A 6,872-nucleotide genomic window follows, 5' to 3' on the forward strand; every position below is an offset into this window, starting at 1 on the left:
TGTTATGTTGTGTGAAGTGGGGTCTACTCACTGGGATTACATAGGGAAAGTCAGAAAAACTAAAATATAAGCTCGTCGTCTAGATTTCAAGCTTGCTGTGGGCAGGGAATGTGTCTGTTTATTGTTACACTGTACTCCCCCAAACAGTACTGTGCTTTGCAGATGGTAAGCAATCAAATACGAATGAATCAATGATGTGATTGTACTCTCAGTCAATCAATATCCTGGGACTCCTACTTGAATAGGAATTTTAGTAGAAAATAGTATGGGGAGGGAGGGGGCCTATCCCCATATGCCAGATGTGCATTTGCTTAGTTTTTCCATCAGTAGTGATAGGTTGTGTTGAATAATCTGCACTCTTTCGTCAATTCTCCCTGTAGGCAACATCAGGCATTTGCTAGGCAGCTGAATAGAGGTCTTGGTGCAGTCTATCACTATGCAACAATCTCTCTTTTTCTTCTTTTCTCTTTCTCCCTCTCCCTCTTGTCCCTCTCCCTCCCTCTCTCCCTTGCTCTTTTTCTCCATCCTCTTCAGCAGCGGAGTCGGCTGTGCCCTCATTCACTTCATATACTACTGTTGAGCGTTTGTCACATCTGTCTAACTGCTGGGATTTTTGCTACTTACTGGAGTGGAGTTCACTATCCCAACTATGTAGGTGGAAATGCCATTTCACAGAAATAACTGGGGTTAGAGTTTACCGGAAAGACAAATGGGAAAAGGGGAGACCAGGTGTCTATATATTTACTATAGATAGATATAGTTTTAAATAGGTCATGTATGCATTGGCATGAAATAACTTTTCTACATAGACTTTGAGAAGATCTAACAGTACCAAATACTCCCTGCTTCATCTCCACTGTGAAGGTGAGAGCCGTAGCCAAGACCCTGAAGAACACAAGGCAGCAGCTCCTGCTATGTAATTTCTGACAGGCCTGACCCATCCCACTAAATACACACACAACACCTCAGCTAGAGACAATAACACAAGAATGATGTTCTATATGTTCAGTTTTATTGGTGACAGCTTGTTAAAAATCCCCTCCTGCTGGGTTGCTATTGATTCATATTTATATTATTTAAATTACTAAACAGAAAATGGCAAATCATGAAATCAACAACTAACCTTATATTACAATGCCAGGGACTTCTGAGGTCGCTGATGAACTATGTTTCTATTTTGAAAGGCATAGAATGGGTAGGTTTCACATTTCAGTGAACGCCAAATACTTCTGAAATAAACTTCCCATAACCACATAAATGATCAAAATGGTCCTATATGAAGGATTTTGATCTTCTATGATGATTATGGTATTTGTTAAGCGCTTACTATGTGCAAAGCACTGTGATGCTCAAGCGTTCATATCAGGAGTGTTTTACTGGTAGTAATTTTGGAGCCAGCCTGGGTTGAACTTTCACCCAATACTGCTCTTTTGTTTCAGCCTCTGACTGAATTTCCAGACGCTTCCATTCTAAGGAAAGAGGCAAGAATAATAAAAAATGCAAATAGGAAAAAATTGCACGTGTCATGTAGACAATAAGATGTGTATGTGAGGGATACCCATATGGAAGCAGTCCTTAGGTTTACAACACTATTGGGTCCCTAAAACTGTCTCAAGTAAAAAAAAATAATAATAATCCATTAAGTAGGAACCAATTTCCCCTCAGGAAAAATAGGTATTAATTCTGAAATCAAGTTTGGGTACCCTATTTTGACCAAAATGAGTCAGAATTGTCTTATCCATTAATTGTAGATGAGAATTGTAGCTACATTAAAATATTTATGAGACAGAGAGATTTCACAATAGAAGAGCCAACTTTCACTTCAGTGGAAGTAAAATGTATTTGTTGACCCTCCTTACTACCTCTCCGTGGCAATCAAGTATCCTCTTCCACTGTTCCCCCTCTAAACTTTACAAATTTTCTCCATTTTCCCACCCATTCTGGCTTATAAATGTGTGTCTATTTATCCTTGACTCCTAGGTACCCCACTTTTTCTCACTGTTTGTGCCATAAAGGAGACTAGTCTTGTAGAGACTGATGCCTTATAAAGTTGAAATGATGTACACTCAGAAACATAAGTATCTTTCATTGAACCTTGGAGCATTTTAAATAGAGGACTGCCTGAACACTATACCTGGTGTTGAGCAATTTCTGGAAGGGCAGGGGCTTCTGGAATAATTGGAATACTCACAATTCAACAGGAAGGATCTAGGCAAGAATGGGATTGAACATGTTAAGGTAGAAAGGGGCATGTGAAGAGAAAAACCTCTAGGATGAGAAAAAGACAATGTGTATGTACACACAGGCGAACTTAACTTTCAGTAGCATAATCATCAAGTATGAAGGACCACTATATATAGCCATAGTGATGATTAACCAATAAAGCCAAAGATGAGAGACTCGACAGGTTTAACCTTGTTAAACCTAAAAATAATTCAAATAAAATGTATGTGATAATGAGCAGAGATGGGAGTGTCGATAGACTGTTGCAAAAAATTCAATGGATAGTATATGCCAATTAAATAACAATGTGCAAGTGAAAGTGGGCCTGGGGGTCAGGGAAGCCAGGTTCTGATCTTTACTCTGTAACTGTCCTCCTGTGTGGCCATGGAAAAGTCACTTAACCTCTCTGTGCTTAGTTTCCTCACTGAGAAGCAATGTGGCCTAGTGAATAGACCATATGCCTAGAAGTCAGAGGGTCCTGGGTTCTAATCCCATCTCTGCCACTTTTCTATGATATTTAAGTGCTTACTATCGCCAGGCAGTGTTCTAGGTGCTGGGGTAGATACAAGCTAATCAGGTTGGACAGACCCTTAATCCCTATTTTACGGATGAGGTATCTGAAGCACAGAGAAGTTAAGTGACTTGTCCAGGGTCACTCAGCAGACAAGTAGTAGAGCCAAGATTAGAACCCAGGTCCTTCTGTCTCCCAGGCCTGTGCTCTAGCCACTAGGCCCTGTTGTTTTCCACTTGTCTGCTGTGTGACCTAGGGCAGGTCGCTTCTATGTGCCCCAGTTACCTCATGTATAAAATGGGGATTAAGAGTGTGATCCCCTTCTGGGACATGATCTGTGTCCAACCAGATTAACTTGTGTCTACCCCAGTGCTTAGTACAGGGCCTGCACAAAATAAATGCTTAACATATATCATTATATATATATATATATATATATATATATGTGTGTGTGTATGTATGCGTATGTATATGATTTACTGTACCTACTAGATTATAATTCCCCCTATGGAACAAGGGCTTTCTGAACTATCTATTATCTACTCCAGCATCCAGCACAGTGCTTAGCATATAATTATTTCCTACTATAATAAACTATGTGTTCAGCAGGGAGACTGGGATACGTTCATTGGTACACTGAGAATATGCAGAGAGCTTTTCATTAGAACTTTTACAAAACCCATTTGTGGAAAGCTTAGTTACTCACCCCAGGGCCAGACGTGGGAGGCAAAGTCAAGTAAATCTGGAGCCCCCTGCAAAACTGGTTGCTTATTGCCTCACTTGCCTCCCTTTTCCTAGGGGCCTCATCATCATCATCAATCATATTTATTGAGCACTTACTATGTGCAGAGCACTGTACTAAGTGCTTGGGAAGTACAAATTAGCAACATATAGAGACAGTCCCTCATGGAAGACACTAGAGCTATCTCTGACCGTGACAATGCAGGTTCTCTGAAGAACACTAGCAGTCATTCATTCATTCAGTCATATTTATTGAGCGCTTACTGTGTGCAGAGCACTGTACTAAGTGCTTGGAAAGTACAATTCGGCAACATATAGAGACAGTCCCTACCCAACAACGGGCTCACCGTCTAGAAGGGGGAGACAGACAGCAAAACAGAACAAGTAGACAGGTGTCAATACCATCAAAATAAATAGAATTATTGACATATACAAATCATTAGTAAAATAAATAGTGTAAAAAATATGTACAAATATACACAAGTGCTGTAGGGAGGGGGAAGTGGGGGCAATGGGGAGGGGAGGAGGAGCAGAGGATAAGGGAGGCTCAGTCTGGGAAGGCCTCCTGGAGGAGGTGAGCTTTCAGTAGGGCTTTGAAGGGAGGAAGAGAACTAGTTTGGCAGATGTTTGGAGGGAGGGCATTCCAGGCCAGAGGTAGGACATGGGCCAAGGGTCGACGGTATATATGTATACCTGTATGTGTGTATATATATATATATATATATCTGTACATATCTATTCTATTTATTTTATTTTGTTAGTATGTTTGGTCTCTGGTCCCTTTTAGACTGTGAGCCCACTGTTGGGTAGGGACTGTCTATATGTTTCCAACTTGTACTTCCCAAGTGCTTAGTACAGTGCTCTGCACACAGTAAGCGCTCAATAAATACAATTGATTGACGATGGGACAGGCGAGAACGAGGCACACATTTTAGAGGCCAGGTCTAAAGCAGGTACAAGAATAAGTGGACAGCCAAATTTAATTAAGATCTTGAGTCTTTAACAACATTTTGAAGGTGGGAAGGGATTTTGAAGAGGATGTGGGAGAGCATTCCGGTTACGGGGAGAAGCATGAACAATGGCTTACTCTCAGGAGAGCATTGTGGGCAGGAAATATGTCTACCAACTCTATTTTCTTATGGTATTTAAGAGTCCTCTCAGGGTCACACCGGGAGAGTTCCCAGTACTCTACCAGTCTTGACTACGGGAGGGAGAGTCAAGCAGAGGCATACCCGTGCCATTCCTAGCTTAGGCAGTGGCTAGTGAGTGGAAGGCAATCTGCTACAAGTCAAAACTCACCTGTGCTGGGCAGCAGCAGCAGCGTGGGAGAGAGTCGAGGGCAGAGACTCGTTTACTGCTCGGAAGGAGGCAGTGGTAAACCACTTCCATATTCTTACCAAGAAAACTCTCTGGATACACTACCGGAACAATTGCACATGAAAGTGGGGTATTCTGGGAGAGGTGTTGATGGCATCGCTATGGTGGAGCACAACTCGACAGCTTAAGACAACAACGGGAGACCATCTGTCTCCCTTGCTAGATGGTAAGCTCCTTGAGGGCAGGGATTGTGTCTATTTGATGTACTCTCCCAAATTCTCCATACAGTGCTCTGCCCAAAGTGCTCAATACTATTGATTGAATAACTGAGGAAAAGGCAATGCCAGGACAGTGAGCAGACTGGATTTGCTGGAGCAGAGAGCATCAGAAGGAGCAGTTGCATGAAGATGGAGTCTCCCATCATAGCCGGTAGATGAGGCTCAGTCAGTCATCAAGAGTCTGGGAACGGGAACCCGCGTAAAGCGATCGATTCTATGGCTAGTGGCTTGAACATCATCACTCACACTTCACATTCCCATTGGGGAAGTGAGTGCAGTGAGTGAGTAGGTTTCAATGTGTTGCACTCCTGCCAAGTGCACACACAGATTTTGCCTAGAAAACTCATTTGCAGCCCACCTGAGCACAGCATTGTGCAGATGCTGTAGAGCCATCGACCTGCAGGTGGCTGCCAGGTAGCTTTGGTGGTCTTTGCTCCCCATGCCAGCCATTGATTTTCAGAGTTTCTGGTGAGCCTGTCGACCATATGAAATGCCCTCAATTGTTCTTTTCTCAGAAAGCTTCAGAACTAATGCTATGGGCCCAGTCTGGTTCTTTCACCTCTCTGGTGTAGTCAGGTAAGGGTTGTTCTTTCAGGGGGACACATGTGTTGGACATGGAGGCAGGTGATGGAGCATCCTGAAGTCTAGGCAAATGGGAGCCCTTGTCTCATCAATCAGTCAATCATATTTATTGAGCACTTACTGTGTGCAAAGCACTGTACTAAGCACTTGGGAAGTACAAGTTGGCAACATATAGAGACAGTCCCTACCCAACAGTGGGCTCACAGTCTAGAAGATCTCATGATCTACTTTGGATGATGGATTGATTCTTGTTGCTGAGTAAAGGATTGACAGAGCAGGGTGAGACTAGAGACTGAAAGACCAGCCAAAAGCCTATCATAGTAATTGAGGATTGAGGTGATTAGGTCCTAGAATAGGGTAGTGGCTTTGGCGTTGTAGAGAAAGGTCTATATTTATGTGAAAGGGCTTAGTGATTGACTGTAAGAGGGAAGTGAGAGGTAGATGAGTCAGACAGCTCCGAAGTTACAAGCACATATGGTTTGTCTTCACCACGACCATATTAAAGTTCTTCAAAGAAACAATCGGAGATCATCTTCAAGGCATTTAGATATGACTGATAGGACAGAGGTGGGACGAAAGCTGGAAGTTGCAATTGAGTTAGTGATTATTTTTCCTCTTTAGAAAAAGAGAAACAAGTATATTTCAAAATGCTAGGGAAGGAATTGGAGGAGAGGGAGAGGTGACAATGCTAGAAGAGGCCGTGAGGTTAGAGACAGAATAGTAGTGAGTTCTGGGTTCAGTGCTTAGTCTGAATGTAGAAAAGGGAGCATAGTAATATGGATAAGGCCTGGGGTTTGGATAGTTGGACAAGTTTGGGAAACTCAAGATCTTGATGGAGACATAGTGTAAGACTTGAGATAAGATAGGATCTGGGCAAGGGAAAAGGATTAAAGGTTCTTAAGCCTAAAGTTAGGATTTGTTCACTGGAGGCTTGGGAGTCAGAGGTCGTGGGTTCTAATCCCAGCTCCGCCACTTGTCTGCTTTGTGACCTTGGGCAAGTCACTTAACTTCTCTGTGCCTCAGTTTCCTCATCTGTAAAATGGGGATTAAGACTGTGAGCCTCACGTGGGACAACTTGATTACCTTGTATCTACCTCACAGCTTAGAACAGTGCTTGGCACAGAACAAGCGCTTAACAAATACCATCATCATTATTATTATCACTCATTCCTGCCATGTTTGCATCATCATGATATTCTCTCTCTCTCTCTTTCTCTCTC

At 42.6% G+C, this 6,872-nt stretch overlaps 1 non-coding gene across 1 annotated transcript; it reads left to right on the forward strand.

Annotated features, from left to right (window-relative positions):
* The first annotated feature begins 4,626 nt into the window (after positions 1–4,626).
* Positions 4,627–4,764, forward strand: LOC119920436. The gene has a single exon (XR_005448182.1). It is a non-coding gene; the product is annotated as a small nucleolar RNA SNORA7 (small nucleolar RNA).
* Positions 4,765–6,872: the final 2,108 nt, after the last annotated feature.

The sequence above is a fragment of the Tachyglossus aculeatus genome, chromosome X1 (genome assembly GCF_015852505.1).
Source record: "Tachyglossus aculeatus isolate mTacAcu1 chromosome X1, mTacAcu1.pri, whole genome shotgun sequence".
Classification (NCBI taxonomy): domain Eukaryota; kingdom Metazoa; phylum Chordata; class Mammalia; order Monotremata; family Tachyglossidae; genus Tachyglossus; species Tachyglossus aculeatus.